This window comes from Corvus hawaiiensis, chromosome 5 (genome assembly GCF_020740725.1).
Source record: "Corvus hawaiiensis isolate bCorHaw1 chromosome 5, bCorHaw1.pri.cur, whole genome shotgun sequence".
Taxonomy (NCBI): Eukaryota; Metazoa; Chordata; class Aves; order Passeriformes; family Corvidae; genus Corvus; species Corvus hawaiiensis.
The window spans coordinates 46,501,690-46,521,663 of NC_063217.1; the positions used below are offsets into that span (position 1 = coordinate 46,501,690).

Consider the following 19,974-nt stretch of genomic DNA (forward strand, 5'->3'; position numbering starts at 1 on the left):
CACTTAAAGTGGCATTCCTGAGTTCTTGCCCAGATTGTTCTGTTTTGATTTCCACAGTGCAGGACATGCTGAATCTCAATGTTTTATCTAGACAATTGGAAGTGCACACAGCCTCCTTCCTGCAGGAATACAGGACTCCGCTGAAATGCCTACATGAGCCTTGTTTTTCAGGAAGAGGCTTTGTGACATTCTATAGCAGGAAAGAGGCAGCATTAACTAAAGGCAGTTGAGTCATCCCACCTTGTGAAGGATGATTTTTCCTTGGGAAGATCGTCCCATTTCTTGAGGAAGGCCTGTGAGTAACAGAGATAATGCTTGCCGTTCATTCAGGCAGTGTAGCTGATGCAGCACAAGGACAGATACATGATGTGTGCAAAGGCCATATTGTAGACCTTGGTGATAGTGCTTCAGATTCCTTCTGCACCACAAAAGCAAGGCTCCATGAGCCAAGAGAGTGCTTGGAAGGCATTAAGTTAGCACTTGGCAGCGGCAAAGGGCTTTGAGTGTCATTCTCCACTCTCTACATTTCTGGATCAGTATAATCCTAGCAGATAGCATCCGTTCTGTGTTGGCTTTCCCGGCTCGGTGCCATAGGCTGTTGTCTTTTACATAGGAGTGGTGTATTAACAACAAGCCCTAGGCACATAGGTCAGGTTTTAGGTGCTGGATAAAGTGGTCTATGATGTGGAGGTGCAAAGGTTGGGATAACTTCTGTGCTAAATGGTGTGGGCTTGAATTGATAGCCACTCCTTAGGCCTGGGGAGCAGGAGCTGATGTCTGGCATGGGTAACAAGGAAGCTAAAGCTTTGTATAATACTGAAAAGACTTGAAAACCTTCTTAATATCTTCTGAGTGAGGCCTTGGAGAAGACAGTCTGTGTTGAGCTAGCAGTGTAGTGGAGTCTACACAAAAACTAGGGATCATGCAAAAGGCTTTGTTATTTTGTAGATTTTTTTTGTCAATCTGTGTCCTTTGCTTTGTGTGGAGGAATTTCTACAGCTGAGATGAATTGTCTGGGTTTTCAGTCACGAGAATTCTCAGTGTCTTCTTTGTCCCTTGCAGCTGAAAGACACTAAATTGAGATTGGATGACTGTGTGATAGATAAGAAGGGAAAAACAAAAGGAGATTGGGAATGCAAGAGTGAAACAGCAAGGGACATGTGGGAACCAGTATAGCCCTCTCCATAAAGTGATATCTGTTAATGACCTCATAGGTGGTAATATCAGTACGAATGCTTATGGTTTATGTTTCAGCAGATCTGGTAGCTTCTCCCAGAATGACAGAATGGAGATCTTTGACTCTGAAACTGTCTTTAATCTTGACAGTTAAATCCAAATTATGGCTTCAAAACACTGGAGTTGGCCACAGTCCACTTAATTTCTGTAATAGCCTAAGGCAGCTTTTAATAATTGACCTCATTTTCACAGAATCAAAATAGTTTAGGTTGAAAGGGACATCAGGACATCATCTGGTCCAGCCACCTGCTCAACATGCAAATAAATGAGTTTTATGATACTAAGATAAACAAAAAATCCATTTCAGGAAAAGAGCAAATATTACCAGTTTCCTTCAGCCTGCAGTTTGACAGTGATGAGTGGTGGGGAGTCTGGATTTATAGGGGGAAACATGTAGGTAATCTTATGAGCAGGTATTATTATTATTATTATATGTGTTAAAATACCTGCCAAGCTTTTAGATCTGGGAAACTGAACCAGATTGTAATTATCTTCCACACAGCACAGACAGAATTATTAATCACTCTACTCTCATATGGCCAAAGCTACGCCCATATGACTCCAGTGACACTGCAGCTGGGGCTTTGGACACAGTGAGCTGTCTGGTGTTGTGAGAACACAATAAAGCAACACACTGCTTGGTGCACAAATAGGACCTTGCACTAAATTTACAGGGTTAAAAGCTTAGAAAATGCTGTATTTCACTTCTGAGTTGAAGGTACTTTTTGCAGAAACTCAGTCTGTCATTTATGGAAACCCTTTTTAGGAGAGAAATTCATTTTGACCTGGAAGAATTTCAAGAGAAGCTGTTAAAGAAGTAATTTTCCATATAGAAGTTCACTAAGTAGAGACAGAACACAAATAGAGAGAATTTAACTCCTGCATATACTTCCTTTCCTTCTGCTGCCTTCCCACATATTCAGGCTGATAATGTCCCTGTGGCAACTCTGAAAGATGTATAAATAGAAGAGAAATTCTAAATTAACCAGCTGCATATGTTTGTCCCTGCTTTTAATTCTGCAGTCACGTTGAAAAGTGCTTTCCACAGTTAGTATTTTCCCTTTTCTATTCCTGCCTCTTACCAATGCTGTTCTTCCTTGCAAGTTCTTTCTGTGCACATGTTGCAGGCATTCATCGCCTTGTCATTTGGAGAGGCACTCATCTCTAAAAATGTTGCTGTCTGCAACCTCTTTTTGGGAAAGCCATCGTGGGTTCCCTTTGTAGGCAGTGAAGCCCAGAAGGCAGTTCAGCAGACCAGATGCAGGTTGGAGTAGGTTGAACTGTGCTCTGAATGCCTTTGCTTAGGTCTCCATGGCTTGTAAAAGGGATGCAGGGCAGTGTCCTCACCTGCAGAGATCTGTGTGGCAGTTTCCTGTATGTGGTGATGAATGTGGCTTTACTAATGTTTAACCAGGTTGCTCGGTGTCCTTACTCCATTCACTGTATGTACACTGGTTCAGCCTCTAAAGACGTCTTCAGTGATGGAGCCATCATTCTCAGGAGGGATGGTTCACTCATCCCGTGTAGCTGCAGTCTCTGGTGGCTCTCCGAGCTCTCTGTACAAAGCTAGGCAACAGCATGTGACTACTGATTTCCTTTAATCAGAGAGCACTGCTGGGGCTACAACATCCCAATGGAATTGCATTAGAGGTTTCCTCTCTAAGTACTGTGCCTTTCAGGGTTGCTTTCCAACAGCACACTGAATGGTCTAAGTGGGGAAGGGAGTTTTAGCAAGCAGTCAGTCATCAATAGCATCCTGCTCTTAAGCTGAGGTAATGACGGCTAGTTTGAGTGTGCCTGCGTTTTCCCCAAGTGCGTGCAGGTCTGCTCCCTGAATGCAGGTATGTATATATGTGCAATTGCCCTCATCACGTGCAGCCAAGGCAGGAGAACAGCATGTTTATAGAAACTGTCCTTAAGAGCGATTGCCTCTTGAAGGAGCAGAGCCCATATAAGAGGAGTGGGACTGTCTCCAGCCAACCCTGGGAGACGATGCTGAGAGCATATTGAAAAGCTGTCTTCAGCAAAAGCTTGCCAGTTTAACAACTCTGTTCACTGTTCCTATTGCACAGTGGGCTCTTTGACGCAACAGAAAGAGCTGACTTTTTTTTTTTTTTTGCTTCCTCTTAAATCCGCCTGGCCAATTTAAAGCTTGTGGATATTTCTTCCCCCTCGGGGAAAGCTTATGTGAGGATTTTCTTTTTTAACAGTTCATTCCGTGAAACTGGTTTTTTTCTTGTTTTCTGTTAGAAAATGTTGGAGCTGAACATAAGGCTTTCATTGCAGGTCAGTGACTGAACTCTTGACCAAAGCATTTAACATTTGAGTGTCGCTTTAGCAAGCACTGTAGTTTGGGAGGAAAAAGCAAGTTTATAAGGTTGTATCATGTGAGTCCATGTGTGCCTACTGCTGGAACAGGAATCTTTTTAGGTCTTCAGTGTCTGAGTCCTGTGTGGATGAATTTACAATCTTCCTTTTGTAGACAAATGTACTGCATTAATATTTTAGTGAGAATTGAGGTGATATCACAGTTAAGTCTATATAATCTAATTCCTGAATGTTTTTACTCCCTTAAAATGCAATAAACCACACTGTGAATTTCAAATATAAAGTTCTTGTCTTTTTGTTTTGCAAGGATTGTCTTTTTGAGTTTTAATTTTTAATTTCTTTTTTGCGTCTTTTCTGCACACTTTTCTGGGAAGCGTGTTATTCCTGGGAACATGCTCTCTGCAGGGAAGATAGTTATTTGCTATTTTGTATTTCTTCTTAGATTGCTATCAAGGGAACTAAGAAAGCATGTAGGCATATTGTTAATGTCTCTCTTCAAGCTGTATTTGAGGTAAGGCAATTTTTTATCCTTACCTCAGAAATTAGAATATAAAGTAGATGCAGTATTTATTTTCTTTATAGTTACTAAGATTATCCTGTTGTTATTTGTTTTTCTTATTGATAAAATGTGTTTATACTTTTCACAAAGCTGTTCCTTGTCTTTGTGACACTTAAAATCCTGTGGTTTTATTTCAACAATATCTACTACATATCTGCATGTTCCTATTAGCTTGTGTACTCTAGATCAATGAAAGACCATTTTTGTAATTGCTTGGGTTTTCTCCTCTATGCTTATCACATTGTGTGGGAATGAGTGGATTTCTTGCCCTGGGTGGGCAATTCTTACGCAAACTTGTAAAACTGAGTTTCAAATTGTTTCCACTGTGAATCACTTTCCTTGTAAGAGGATGACTTTTATGGTAATATTTAACTTGAGTAGAATTGTTTTCAAACATATACAATGTATTTTTCATGTATTCTTTTTTTAACAGCAGTCCAAATAAAATAGACAAATATTTATTCATATCAAGCTGTTTACTTCCTTGTCTACTTAATGTTGCCTCTTACAGGAAGTATATAGCTTTAAAAGGTTGAATCATTATTTATGACTTTCAGAATAGCTGAAAGGTGTCACTGCAACATTGCCCAATGCAACTGCATTGAAAATGGGTTTGTGTGGGAAACCACTGCTGGTGAGTTAGGATTAGTGCATGGGGAATTAGAAAATACTATTTCTTGTTCATATTTCTTTTCAGGCAATTTAAGAGCTTTCCATTCAAGGGAGGTTAATTTTTATTTTACCCTTTTCTGTATCAAGGTTACAGTTTTTATAATTCAGTATTTTTGCATATGCTTTCCATATTTTTCTCATTATTTAAAGCAATGCATCTGAATATTTGGGGCATCTCTTACAAGGGGAGTCTGCATGCTTTAAGGCAGACATGTTATACTGCAGGTCCAGAAACACTTTTGATTTAGCAAAATGTTTTAAATCTATCTTGTTTGGCTCCTCACATCTCTGAAGCCGTTTACTGTTTGAATTCCAGTGTTAGCTCCATTCAGGAGAAGTGTCCTTTAACAGTTTGTCGAGAGGTTTTTCCCTTGGAATGGGGTAGGGAATGATGGAGGGTAGAGTTACAGAGTTACAGTAAACTATTTTTAATTTTATAGAGCAAAAATATTTACTACTATAAATATACAATACTCAAAGGAATAAATTAATTCAAAGCTGTTTTAAAACCCATTGAGGCTTAAATTTCTTTAATCAACATTACACCAAATATTATTTTCTGTCATCTTATTTTTTGGAGTTATAAATCCATATCCTGTCACAGTGCAAATACACACTTTATATTTGTAACCTGTTTTCTACTGTCAAAAAAATCCTCCCTTATTCCCTATTGTTAAAGTTTTCTCAAGTTGAATGTTCCTTAAAAAACTCAAAAGTAAGAAGTATAGTAAACTAATGCAGTCTTTATAGAATGTATTTTCTGAACCTTTTTCTGAAAAAATTAGATATGATCTCTGATCCACCATCACTAGTAGAGTGTGTATTGGGCTGCCTTCCTTCCCTTCTGATCTCTGGTTTGTGAGGTAGCTTTTGTGAGGTAGTACTGCTTTTCAAAGATAATCTTACCAGAATCCCACCATGATGTGATAACATTTCTATGGACATTACTTTGCCAGAAAACATGAGTGGGGAAGGAGGATAAGTGATGTTGGTGCCTTGGTGTGTTCTTTGGGATCCTTGGAGTTGATACAATATCTTACTGGATTCCATCCTTCTCGCTTCCCAACAGTTATTGGAAGGTGTTTGTTTTTCCTGATGTTTGTGGTGTCAGCTTTCTACCTAATCAATGCAGCAGAGATCATGGCTTGCTATATTTCTCCTTGCATGCCCTGAACTGGGTTCCTGTTGCCTGGTTAAATGGGTGCTTGTTTTATTACCCTTGTGACCTGGTCTGGGTCTTGCTGTGGCCTTCACAAGGAAAGGCTAGTTAGTCTAAACTATGCACAAGTCAAGACAGGTTAAGAGGAAATGCACTATGAGCTTTTGTTTGTAATAGTTAAAATCAGCAATGCACTTAGAAACACTTATGCAAGATACAGACAAAAAACATAAGGCAAAAATGCTGAATCTATTTATACCTAGCTTCTATTTTCTTTTACCCTGTCCTACTGACTTGATCCTCTTCTGACAAAATTTTCTTGTTTGCATGTAGCTTACCTTTCAGGTCACATGTACTGGAAAAAGTCTGCTCACAAGCCTCCATCAGTTAGTTACCCTATGGTGAGAGAAAGCTCTGTCACGCCACGTCTCTGGCCACACCAGCATACCTCAGGTCATTTTCTGATTCTAGGAGAAACTAATTCTTTATTCAGTTGCACTACAAAAGTTTTCAGACAATGCAGTGTTAATCTTTCATTCCCAAATTACTTCATTTGTGTCTATCCAGATAAGATGTCATTATTGTTCTTAATTATTTCCTTGTTAGAGACTGACAGATATCCTTATTAGTGTATATGTTACCTTGTTATACTTGACTGGTTAGTCAAAACAGGAGTAAATGTCTTCACCTCCCTTTGGGACTTAGTTTTCAGAAAAAATGTCTTCATGGTGAGCTGTATTCTCTACCAAAGAGTAAATTAACATATTCAATGTTGTGCAGTGCTCTGGCTTTCTTCTGACACGGAGGCAGAAAGTTGATTGTCAGAAGATAGCAGAGAGCTGTGTGTTACTGTTTAAGGATGAGTCCACTGAAGCAGGTGACTTCTTTTTTTTTTTTAAGGCACAGAGATAGCTCCTCAGTTTTAGAGTAGTTACAGTTCTGGATTCTGTTTTCAGGTTCATCATCAACAAGTTTATGTGTTTTAGGCTAAACTGTACTGTGCTAACTGTTCCATGCCAAGCACCATTAAAGCCAATGGGAATGTTCTTAAGAGTACATTAGCGTTGAACACTGTTTAAAGATCATCTAGTTCCAATCCCCCTGCCATAGGCAGGGACACCTTCCACTAGATCAGCTTGCATTGCCTTGATAACAGAGAAACGTAACTCAGTCACTTGGACATGGGCATCATCCTCCTAGAGTAACAGAACAGTGATAGAAACTCTTCTGAAGTTAAATCTTCGGAAATTTTTTTCCCTTTTTCTTCTCCATTGTGTTTCTGACAGTTGTTTGGCAATTTACTGGCAAGAGGACATGGAACAATATGCACTCCAGCAACCTTGGAACAGTGTGCAGATACCCCTGGGAATTGTTTCTACTGGAGATGGTTGTGGCAGCAAGAGGTTTCTGGCTTGCTACTTCTTAAAAGAATTGGCTTTTTGTAGCTGAGGCTATAAATAGTTGACAGTTCTTAAATTGAATAATCCCCTCTTCCTTTCCAGGATAAGAAACTGGATCAAGATTTTCAAAGCCAAAAGTCTGCAGCCCAATATACCTATTAATCATCTGCTTATAATGTTGCTCAGATTTTGAGGCAATTCTCTTACTGTTCCTGTTTTGTGTATGGTAAAAAGACTCACAAGGAATCTTGCCAGTGGGCCAGTTGCAGGACCAGAAGCTGGACTTAAATGTCCTGCGTTTAAGCTCAGAGTTTTGCCAACTAGGTTATATTTTATTGTATAGCCATATTTAGAAATTAGAATCACTTCGTTTTCAAACCAGTTGAGCCATCTGTAACTCCACCTGGTTTACTAAGTGATCGTTTCTTTTGAAAGTTGGATTAATAAAGAATTATGGGCCAAAATGTTCAAACCACAGGAGTAATTGAATATCCAAAGGCCTCCCAAGCACATGCACTAAGGCAGACAGCTTCAGAGTTTCATGTTACTCAGACCAGTACCGACGGTCACTAGTTTGTGTTGTACTCACACATCTCTCGCTGGGATGTGAATGGTGAAATGTAAGGAGATGCTATGTCACATGTGCTGCCATTTCTGCTACCAAGGTGGTATTTCAACTACATCTGGGAGGGCTTACAAGGCAGAACATTTTAGTCTTACAAGTGGAATTTTAGTCCTTGTATAATTTTGAGGGGTTTTTTAGCATTTTCCCCTATGAATTGATTTCATAGAAGATAGTTACGAAAGTGCTGGCCATGATTATAACAGAGTTAGATAGAGCTACATGTGCCAGGGATCAATGATAATCACTCAGTGAACCAAGCGGCTTCCAGTTTTGAAGGGTGCATTGTGTTAATTTTTATTTTTTAACTTTTGTAGCCTGTCACCCAACCCCTGACAGGACAGTTAGACTTCAGCTTGCCCAGACCACAGTATGTCTATATGTGGGTTTTTTGCATTCATGTATCCTACAACTGATATTTTCATTAACATTTAGAATGACCACATAGGTATCGACTTCCTTCGCAGAGGGAAACTTTGAGTTGTTTTGATTTTGAAAGGAGCTTTACATCAAATAGTCTTTCCCATGTGTACTTTTAATGTGGAGCCAGTATTTTAGAAAAGCATTCCTTTTCAGTTATAATAGTCTGAAAATAGAGGTAACAGATTTGAAACACCCTTTGTACAGGAAATTTTGTATTATTTTATTTGCAAGAAGGTGGAGCCTCTTGGTTTCAGGGAAGAGATTTTAAATAAACTTTGGGAAAACTTGTAAAAAGCTATTAGCAAAATATACAGTGGTGTGTATTGTGAATCACGGTTACCTGCACTATTTTTTTCTCATCAGACTGTTATTAAGTAAAAAAATTATCTGAGGGGAATATGTAACACATCATAATTTTACCTCTAATCCTAGCAAATTTGAACAGAAATATTTTAGATTAATGAGCTTACTGTGAAAGTAGTGGTTATTAGCTTAGAAACTGATAATGGAGATTTGTTTGATCCACAGGGATAGAAGACATGTCACTGACTTTTCAATTTGCGGGATAGTGTAAGGTGATTCCATGAGATAAAAGTCAGTGGTGGAGTTTTCTCATGCTTAACTAAACCGTGTATATAAATCTATGAATTAATAAGCTATTCCAAAAATATACCGGCTTTCTCTGAAAATTGTTCGGGAAATGAAAAGCACTTACGTAATGTTAAAGGAATGAAAGGAAAATTTCTTAGCATTAGAGAAAGGAAAATAAAGCTTCACTCTAAAATCCTTAGGAAGTAACTACACTAAGAAACTAGATCTTTGCAAACATAAGGTAAATGCAAAACTGTTTTGAGAGCACATCTCAGAACCTCTTAGAAGTATTGTCATGAACTAGTAGCTGTAGTTTTCAGATGGGGACAAAAAGAGTTTAGAATTCTACGTGCGTGGATGTTTGTATTTGTCCAGTGTGACTTAGACTTCATTTTTCTCCCTTGCTATTGGATCTGCCTTTTGCTATGACAGCCAGGTAAAAGAAGCTGAAGAAATTTGCTGTAACATACCTTGTTTGCCAGCAATTCCAGGGAGTGGCAGGAGAGACAGAGCTATGTGGGACACCGGGAAGTGCCCTGTACTCCAGCTGCTGGGAGTATGTGGGAAGCAGATCACTTCAATTTCACCAAAGCACCTCTTACACTGCAGTGCTGGTTCTTCCTGGTTAGCACAGGTGGTCAAGTGAGCCACGTCCAAGGAAAATGTAAGCTTTTTTTCGAGATTTTACAGACATATGTGACAGAATTTTTCCAGTAAGTTCAGGGCTGTAATTTTCTTACCTTCTTTGCAGTTCTTTGCTTGAGTTGGTGAAAACAGACTCATTTGGTGGTAAAGCTTTTTGGTTTTTCTGGGGTACTTGTCCATTTCTCATACTCTGATTAGAATCTTTTGGGCTATTAACTACTACTAAGGTCCAAGCTTCAGAGCCCAAATCAAAAAACTTGTCTGGCAACTACTTAGTAATCTTGTTAACTTATTAAACATCAAGAGCAAAAGAGACACAAAGGTGTAGATTAGAGTTATGAATTAGGATTTAAAATAAAATCTCCGTTTTACCTCTTTCCTAGGAGAAAGGAGCCTGTAAAATGCATTTGAAAAGGCTTTGCATCTCTGTTGGAACCTATGGCAGCTATTGTTGGGGCCAGTATCTCTGACCGAGAAAGCTGTGACCGGTCCAGACAGATGGTCTCGAGAGAGGCCCATTCCCAGGGCCCGGTGTCTTCCCTCAGCTGCTGGCTAGGAGGGCCCGTGCCAAGGCTGTCAGCTCTTTGGTGATTGTCAGTTCGTGATTTCAGCTCAGCTCTGCAGGGCAGCCTCCAAGACAGACCAGGGAGAGAGATGAGAGGCCCGTGTACCTGTTCCACATGAAGTAGCTTTATTAGTCTGCACTCCGGCGAAAGGGAGGCCAGGGACAGGCATCTCTCTGCCCTCGCAGGGGCAGGGGGCTAGCTTTATAGGGATACAGGGAGTGGGTATCCGAGGGTAAGGGCCAATGGGTTACAAAGGATCTGCACAGGGCCTCCCAGAGGATTCTGGGTCTGTCTTCTTCTCGCCATAACTGAAAGTGGCTGCCTTTCCAGGGGAGTTCTGCTGGGAGGTTAAGCACTCTCCTTATCTCAGCAGACATCTCCAGGGTGGGGGCTGGGTATAACCCACAGGAACCCTCTGGCATTTTACTGAAGTAATCTTTATTTGTTTTCTAACCTCTATCACTGATATAAACAATTTTTCACTTATTGAACATTACACTATAATTTCACTTTCATGCAACTCCAGCATGCCCTTTATGTGGGTCACATATTCTTTGTCCTGCTCTGTATTGGTCTAGGATTTCCAATTATTTCCATATTCATGGAGCTCAGTCACTACACAGCCAATCGAAACAGGCAGGCTGCTCAATGTCTTTTCCACTCCAGGAGTAATTTAATCAGGGAGTGACTGCATTATTTTTTCAGAGAGCTGAGCTCTGCATGCCAGGTGATCTGCAGCGGAGAACAGGATCATTATTAAAAGGCTTAGACGTTCCATGCCATTTGTGCTTCTGCGACTTGTAGTGCAGCTAACGGTACCGTCCTGATGTTTTTTCTAATATGCATGATTCAAATGTAGTCCGTTAGAGGAGGTAGAAAAGAGGATGGATGTATCAGGGGACTGTACTTATGCTGTGTGAGATTGAGTTTCAGAGATGTTGCGTCCTGTGAGATCCTTCATCACTGCCGTGTTTGTTTTACAGAAGTGCTGGTACTCACAGAGCAGATTAAGTGTATTTCTTTAGTTTCCCTCTGAAGTTCCATCCTAGAGTTAAAGAATCTTAAACGGAAGTTTGATATTGGTACATTCCCACATAAATATTTCAACTTTCATAAAACAACAAAGGAGAGATTTGGCTGTGAGGGAAAAGTCATCAGGGAGTCCTTGCATCTGTTATAAACTTCATCTGGGCTGATTGATGTGCTCAGATAACCAGAGAGACTAAGTAAGCCTTGGCTGTCAAAGGTACCTTAGATCCATGAGAATTTTCTTCCACTGGGAAGAGCTAAATGGATATCCCTTGCTATCAAAGGGAGTCCAAGGGAAGGGTAAGCTCTTTTCCAGAGTTACCAAGGAAAGAGAGAAGGTGTGGGTGAGGCAGATCACAGAGTGGTGTCATAAATAGCTGTGGTGTGCCAATTTCTTGCTGCTGAGGACTATTATTTAGATGAACAACAGGTAGAGGTGACAACTACCTTTCTCTTTGGAGTCTCTGGGCTGGATTACAAGCTTGTGGGTGTGATTTCATGCTGGTAGAACGGCACAGGTAAGGTGAGCATCACCTTGGGAGTGCCACAGCAAAACTGTCCTGAGGTCCCCTTCCGTGGTATTCTATGATTATATGATTGCTCAGCAAGACTTTTCTGCTGCTTCTTTTAGTTGTGTTTAGTTGTGTTTTCATTTTTATAGTGTCTTTCTAAAAAATAGAAATTTTTTAAAAAGTCTACGAGTTCAAAAAATTAGAGTCAAATTGTGTCCACAGTTCCTCTTGGCTGACTATGCACCATCATTAAGGTGATTGGTGATAAAATCATCTGACTGTTAAAGAAGTCTGTCTAACAGATGCTTGAACCTTTACAATGGCATGTTAAAAGCTTTCATGTTGGTCTAGACTTCTTTAGTTTATTGTTTCCTCACTGCAACTGCCATGGGCATCTCCAGTCTGGCACATTTCCCCCTCCTATTTGAAGTAAATAGACTTTTTCCAATTAATATCCATGATAACATGCCCATGGCGAGGGGAAAACCCCCACCTTCTAGAGGATTCTGATATTTCACATTGAGATTTTTGGAGAAGTGGTATTCAGCATATTAATAATGATTCTAACTCTTACACTGCTAGGGCTGAATCTGGATTGTCCAGTTCCAGATGCATTTAAGTTCAGTATCTTGTTAAGCTTCCTTGACTGAGTTTGCATGACAGTGAAGAGAAAAAGCCACAGCAAGTAATTTCATCCTAAGTACATATCCACTTCTGTTTATTTTCATCATCTTATCTAAATGCATAATAGAGTGAGCATCATCATTATTGTCTTTGCTGCAGCTGGAAATATCAAGAAGACAAGGAAATGACTCGCATGGGATCATCTTACCTTCAGGAAGGAGACTTGGCTTACTATGCTGCTGTTCAGTCCTGTAACATAATGACATATATATCTATCATCTAGGAATTGATCAGGACTATCTTCCAGACCAGTTTCCAGACTCTTTTGCCTTTGGAAAGATATTGTAACCTACACATGGTGACCTAGAAAGTGCAGTAGTGTTTTGGAAAGGTTTGGAAAGGTGTTTGCTGCATGCTGGTCATCTCAATGCACCGAGAGAGCTTTTGCTCTTCCTTAGTGTCCTTTTGTTTTTACTTCCATGAGCTTTTTCAAGAGAGGACTTATTTCCCTATGTGAAGGCTGTAGTGTACTTTTGCCTGCTGAATGATACAGCTTCTGAGCTGTTGCTCCTCAGCTTACAATACACACTTCCTACCAAACTTTTGGTCTTTCTCATCAAACTGATGTGTATGGTCAGTAGTAGTTCAAGGCAAACATTTCAGATCTCTCAGGACTGAAACAACGAAGCATTGAAGTGTGTTTTTGATGTGAAGTGGGAAAAGCAGGCATAACTATTCACAAACCTTTACTGGGACTTTTTGTATTGCATAGGGCATTTTCCATTCAGCTATGCCTATTTTCTGGCTAAATCTTTATTTGTTTTCCTTGGATGTCGTATCTTTTTCTTAATTTGGATTTTTTTTTTTTTTTTAATCGTATTTCATCTTGCTGGTGATCCAGATTAAAATGAAGCATTCACTTGCATTCCTCAAGATTGTTTCAAGGTAGAGGAGAAGAATTTCTAAATTGCATTGTTGTTTTTCAGGTCAGAAAGCAGCTATAAGATGAAAACTTACCAGTAGAGAAGGTTTGTTGCAATTCACAGTGCAAAAAACAGCTGCTGTCTCTGTGTTGTGATACCTGTGTCAAAATTAAGGCCCAAGTCTGCATTTGATTCCACATAAGCTCCAGCTATAATGGGATTTTTGCCAGTCTCCCAAGCTAAAATTGACATGGAGCTGCCTTTGTTTTCACAAGTTCCCAAAATAACTGTTTTAAAATTAATCCAGAGGAGGCTGAGGTGGGAGAAGAGGTAACACATAAATGAAAAGCTTCTGTGTTGCCCAGTGTATAATTCATCAAGCCTAGGATACCAAACTGGGCTGCAGCATCGCCACTGTGATATATTGACACTATTGTCAATACTGCACTTTTGTGTTCTCATCTATTGACTAATCCTATTTAATGCCCAAAAATGTCTATTTATACTGAAATCTGGTAGGTCCCAGTAATTGAATTTTGACTCCTGCTGAGACAAGACAGTGAGTGTATGTTGTTACTGTGTTTCTGCCTTTTTTTGCTTTATACTTTGCGTCTTCATACCTGTCTCCAGAACACAGTCTCTTATGCTGAATATCTGCTTTGGTCCAGGTTTTCGCCAAGCAGACAGCCTCCCTCTTAGCCTGGCCTAAATTGTGATGTACTTACCACAATAATTTTCATCTTTCCTCAGGAATTTCAGCACGTGCAGTCCTGGCAGCCTGTACTTCATGTCTCTTTCTAGGGTTCATTTGACTTCTCCAATTTTTTCCTCTGTCTTGATTTTTGATTACTTTGATACGGTTTACATAACTGTATTGTGATGCTAACTGCATTATCTCTGAGTAATCCAAGACATGCAGACTGACATTTGATTTTCAGTGGAATAGTAACTGGGAAAGAGGTCTGGTTTGTCTCCACAAATATTATATCCAGATGCAACATATATTGTCATACGTTACCACCGTAATTTCTGCAAGGAGAGGCTGGAAGGCTTCTGAAAGATGGAAAATAATAATCAATTTCTATGAAGTGATGTTGGGGTACTTGGCAAAGCAGTGCAGGTATGTGCCAGGGACTTGAACTTCCACATGGTGGAAGGAAACAGTGAGGCTGACAGACATCAAGGAGGTAACACTGACAACCTATAAGGAACTGGGAAGTTCCTCTTCAGTTCCTGGAGAGGAATCTGGGTTCAAGCTTTTTAGGGATGTTTATGGTTTTCTGTCCCAGGAGCTCAGTTAGGAGTCCAGAGTGCTAAGCTGAGGTGTGCTTTTGGTCAGAGAGCAAGCGCAAATTTATGCCAGAAATTTCCTCAGAAAATGATTCTTCCATATGGCTTGTGGGAGATATCTAAGCTATGTTTTGACCTCATATTTTCAGGCTCTGTTGCTGCTCACCATGGCAATGGGAACATAAGAGGGGAACTGCTGATACCTTTGATTCAACTGCATCACAGGACAGGTGATTTAGGGCGTATGAAATGCAGAGCTATGGGCCTGGGGAGGGAGGCAGACAGTCAGTAGTGTGTGGGGAGGCAGAAAGCCAGATAGCAACACCTGCCTAGGGTCAGAGAGAAGGACTAAGCTTTCTAAGATAAAGATATGTGGGGATGTGTCTTTTCTGACACTGGTTTGGTTTTTTTTTTCCTGCCCTGGTGTATTAAGTTCCAGTAAAAAAATAAAATATGTTCTCTTTTGATGTAGTTTGGCCGAGTCACTACATTTCGTAACAGTCAGATGTGCCCAGAAAGTTGTAGCTGGATTCAGGCCCATTGGGACTTGCTCAGATAAATATACTTGGTAGAAAGAGGAGTGTTAAGAGCTTTCTAACCTAGCCTACCTTTGGGAAGAACAAAAGCTGAAAGTCCCTTGCTGGTAGAGGCTGCGCAGGGAAAATAAGAGAGTAAATTGAGTAAGGCTCCCGGTGCACTCATCACTCCTTCCTGAGAAGAGGTGTGGTTCTCATCCAGGCCCTGCTGAGCTCTCTTAGGCTCTCCTGATGTTCTCTGCAGATATGTATGTCTTGAATGTGTGGGGAGTTTTGCTGTTTTGTTGGGGTTTTTTATCCCAAACACATTTCAGAATCCAAGCCAGCTACTACAGCTGCTTCCCTTCTGCAAAACTGCTTCAAACCATGTTGAGGTTTTGTGGCTCTTTGTAGCTGAAAATCTACTCACAGCCAATTTCCTCATATTACAAGGTTATTTTAGCAACATAGTGATTCTAAGTGGTTCCACAAATGGCCTCATCTTTTGTCTTCATTTATTTACTCCTCACTTCTTTCTTCCAAACATGCTTTTCCATCATTTAGCAAAGGAAAGTGGGTCCTGTGCTCTGACAAGGGATTATCAATGCTGATGGAGGACACTGGAGGAATGCTTGAGGACAGCACAACCTACAATTTAACCCAGTCCTTTCTGATTCCTAGGATGAAGGTTTCAGGTTTAAGCACCATGGTTTTTGTTTTCACAACTGTATGGCTTCTTTGCATGCATGTGGTCTGACATTAGGCATCAGCAATCAGAGCCTGCAAACAGCTTGATGCATTAGGAAATCTAGACTGTGCTCTTGTTTACTTTGAGTATAAATGTCATCTTGGCAAGTGATCTCCTGTCTTGCATACACAAAGTTTGTAAGTTGATTGCTGAGCTTAAATGGCATAGGCTGGGTAATGAATTTTAAAGTTTGTGTTTCTGTTCTTCAGTGACCCTGTGCACATGAGGTGAAGGTGCAAAGCACCTCTGAAGCTCCTTTCAGATGTTCAAGTACAGTGTATGTGCTGAGCTAATCAGAGAGATTTGACATTTTGATATTGAATAGATGAACTAAGGACTAAAAAAATTATTATTGTAATTTTCAGTGAAATCAGGGCATGGACCAGTCTAAGTAATGGCTCTGGTTCAGATGGTCTACTTGCAATGCTCATTAATAGCAGTTACTACTACTGTACTGATGTTTTGGATGGACATCAGTACTGATTGACAATACTGTTTTATGCCTTGAAAAGAACATCCTTTTGTTTTTCTTTAAATGAAACCAAAACTTACACAATAAATCATTATAACATTGGTAATAATTTTGCTTTTCCATTTAGGTGATGCATAGATAGTCTTTACATTTTTTTTCTTCCAAGTAATTTGGGAAATAAGGCAAACACAAAGTGTCCTGATTCCCAATCATGATGGCATTCCAGAATAAAAGAGAAAAGTTATTGAGAACATGCCCGCTTATACGGGGAAAAGTAGCAAAAGGCTACTAAATGTATCCAGCTAAAAAGCTCTAAAAATAATTTTCATGTTGTGTCTGCACCTTTGAAATCTACCAAGGAGGCATAAAATCAGACATGTGAAAAGGTTTGCTTTCCACCACTACAGCTGACTTGTTTTTACTAGGAAATTACAATTTGTAAATTCTTCCTCATTTGATTTCTCAGTAGTTACTGCAGTCAACTGTGTGACTGCCTCATGTTATCTGACAGTATTAATGAACTGTAGTGTCAGTGTTCCTGATGTTATGTTTCTTTGAATACAGAGTATTTTGTCTACAGCACAAGTAAGTGTGCCTTGATGATTTTCAGTTACAATAGAATTAGTACTACACATTACAAATATTCCTCTTCTAGTATCATGTCATTGTTATCTTAACTCCTTGTGGAACTTTCCTTTTTTCAAAGGAAAAAAAAATTCAGTGACCATCCCAGTAATACCCTTTTTGTGAGATTACTTTTTTTTTTTTTGGTTACATGTTTCCATATCTCTCTAACAAAACACAAAGTTGAGCTCTACTTTCACAGTGAACCATCTCCTTTTAGCAAGCCCTTTGTTTCAAGTAGTCTGACTGTGCACTGTTTTAGTTGTGTGAGAAACCTCATCTAGATACCTCATTGCTATCCTGGTGAAAAAAGCAGTGTGTCCTTTAGAAAGCCTTCTCGGTGTTCCCAGGGATGGATGCAGTGTTTCCAGCTGAGATTGATCAGGTGTTTATTACACCAAGAAATGGGCATGCTGGGGTCTTCAAAATCATGCACTTTTGGTGTACAAAGTATTTAAATTGTACAACTAGGCTGTCTTCTGCAGGTGTGGTAGAAGCGTTTTCTCATCATTTTGTGATTTTTTTAGAGTCAGCTTTGCAGACTGAAGTGGATCAAGCCTGAGAACTGACCTGTCTACTGAGTATAGGCTGCATTTTGCAGTGTTGTGCCAAAGTGTGTATTTGAGCTGAGGGATGGCTGTGTTTTGCCAGTGCTTTGGAGCATGAGCAGTTGAACTTTATTTCTTTGCAGACCATAAAATGTGCTGCTAACAAGTGCTCTACTGCATGAGCCTCTAGTGCAGTGTGTACTCAGAGAACGACACTTAGATTGAACTACTCTGGAAAAGGAGGCTGCCTAAAAGAAAGTCTTCCAACCCATTACAGCTAGTTGTCTTTACTTTTGCCCCCTTTGGCTGGACACCAGGGACCCACATCTAGAGGGACTTCCACGTGCAGTTCAGCATCTGAGGAAGCCACTTCTCAGCTGCTCCTCTTGTCTCTCTTCAGGCTGGGAATCCTTTTCTGCCTGTGCTGGTGGATATAGCAGGCTCATCCTATAACTGCAGCCTGGGGGGTTTGTGTGTAGCTGTACTCCTTAAACTGCAGTTTTCTGCACATAAAGGAGCATGTGATTGGAGGGAGTGAATTTCACAGGGCATCTCCTCCAGAAGATGAGAAGAGCCTCCACCCAGCAAATGGTGCACACATCAAAATAGTCATCCTGAGGGTGTGCCTTTCTTAAAAGAAGGAAATGAAAAATGATGCTGTGAGATCACGACCAAGGTATTTGCCCCACATTTGCTCCTCAAATTCCTCCTAGCTGCTCCTGTGTGACAGACTCATGTGAAATTCCAGATCTGCCAACAAATGAGGAACCTCACGGTGTAGCTGCAATGTGTGCACAGTATTTAGTTTTAGGCTCCTGATTTTAAAGGCTGAATGAGATTACAGAGTTCTAATTTCAAGGTATTTGCCATTTTCTTAACCTTTTTTCTCTGGGCTGGAGTCATAGTTTGTACCATATTTAAAGTTTCCGGGCTGATTGCCAGCACTAATGTGTCATTTCAGTAGGCCAACAAAGCTGGTTCTGCTAGGGCCTCTGAAGTGGCCTGCACATCTGTTAGGGAGCAAGACGAAGCTATGGGCCGCTATCTGGTATTTGATGCCTTGCTGTCACAACAGATTCACTGGGGGCCCAACTGAACCTGACTTCCACTGTGCAAAGTGTTGAACAGCAAGGAACACAATTGTTCTGGAAAGGTTTGCTGTGGGGAGATAGAAAATGGGTAGAAAAAACACATAAAGAGTGTTCAAGGAGTGCTAGGAAACTGTAACTTTCATATGGAACTGACCTCAATGCCTGGTAGCCTGGACATTCTGAAGGGAATGCAGCAAGAGCCCACGTAGAGCAGTTGGCTCCGACATCACTGATAATGATGGCAATACGTGCCTCTGGAAGTTGGGATTAAATCGCTTTATTTCTTTAACCTTCTGTTTGAAATAGATTCTTGCCATCTTTTTTCTTTTATCCACAGATTACTTTTATATCGACATGCCACATTTTGATGTTCTAAGAGCTTCTCAAAGGATTGCTATTTTTAGACTTGTAATAATGGCTGTATGCATGACTCCTCAGCTGGCAAGCAGCTTGTTAACTCAGACTGGTGCCTTGTTCTTGCATCTTTTTATATTTCGAGTCAACTGTACATTTTGAGGTAGAATATCTGAAATGAAGCAGAAGTAGGTGTATAAAACCAAAGGGGAGGCCGAGAACATCTGATTTTCGTTATATTCTTTCCATTTTGTGCTGAGTGCATCTTGGGTGTGTTGGACTTGCTGGAGATACACTGAACTATTGCACTGTACAGGTTGCCTTGACATTTTGTAATCCTGTAAAAGTGATTGAAGTTAGAAATAAAATTAATAAACAGTAGGACACTGGATTAGTCTTACAGGGGGCAAATCAGTGTGTAAAAGCTATCAGGAGGGTTCCCACTCCCTGGCATGTTACCTCAGTTGAGTTGGGATTTTCTGCAGTAATGAACACACTGTAATTATGTATAATAATTTAGTTAGGATTGTGTGATGATGGCTCTTCAGAAATAAACATGTGGACGAGGTGGTCTGGGGGAGCAACTGCCCCAGCCACTCACAGGCAACTGACAGACTAGGTGGTTAAGTCAGCCAGGTAAATTCCCTGGGCTCCCAGCAGGAATGTGAGTAGATGGAGTCCAGCAGATAATTCAGTAGGTAAGTGCAGGAGCCTGACCTTAGGTAATGTGCAAAGATCTCTCAGCATGCATGTCTCTTACAGTAAACAAGGGAGAGTTCTGCTTATGATTGTTTATAAGATAATAATGTTCTTTGTACTTTCCAGTAATTTTCATATAATACACCTTTCTTTGTCTTTTTTGACTGCAACTTAATAGAATCTGGTGAAGTACTAATCAGGAAGAGTAGCTACTGGAAATGGTTGCCCTCTTTCAGAAGCAGCTAAAAGCAATACCTAAGCATGTAGTAGCATATGGCTTCTCTGACAAGGAGATGGAAAAAGACCAATTTTGAAGCAATGGAAGTCAAAATCATGGTAAAAAT

The 19,974-nt window shown here is 40.2% G+C and overlaps 1 protein-coding gene across 3 annotated transcripts in view; it reads left to right on the forward strand.

The window, feature by feature from the left end:
• The first annotated feature begins 3,023 nt into the window (after window positions 1–3,023).
• CSGALNACT1 (chondroitin sulfate N-acetylgalactosaminyltransferase 1) overlaps window positions 3,024–19,974 on the forward strand; it is a 44,641-nt gene continuing 27,690 nt past the window's right edge. Inside the window, exons 1-2 of one of the 3 annotated variants that reach the window (XM_048304785.1) lie at window positions 3,366–3,522; window positions 4,007–4,075. The gene's annotated coding sequence lies outside the window, so the exon portion shown is untranslated. Of the gene's footprint in view, window positions 3,078–3,365; window positions 3,523–4,006; window positions 4,076–19,974 lie in introns of those variants that run through there. The other 2 variants (XM_048304789.1, XM_048304788.1) reach the window with 2 other exon arrangements.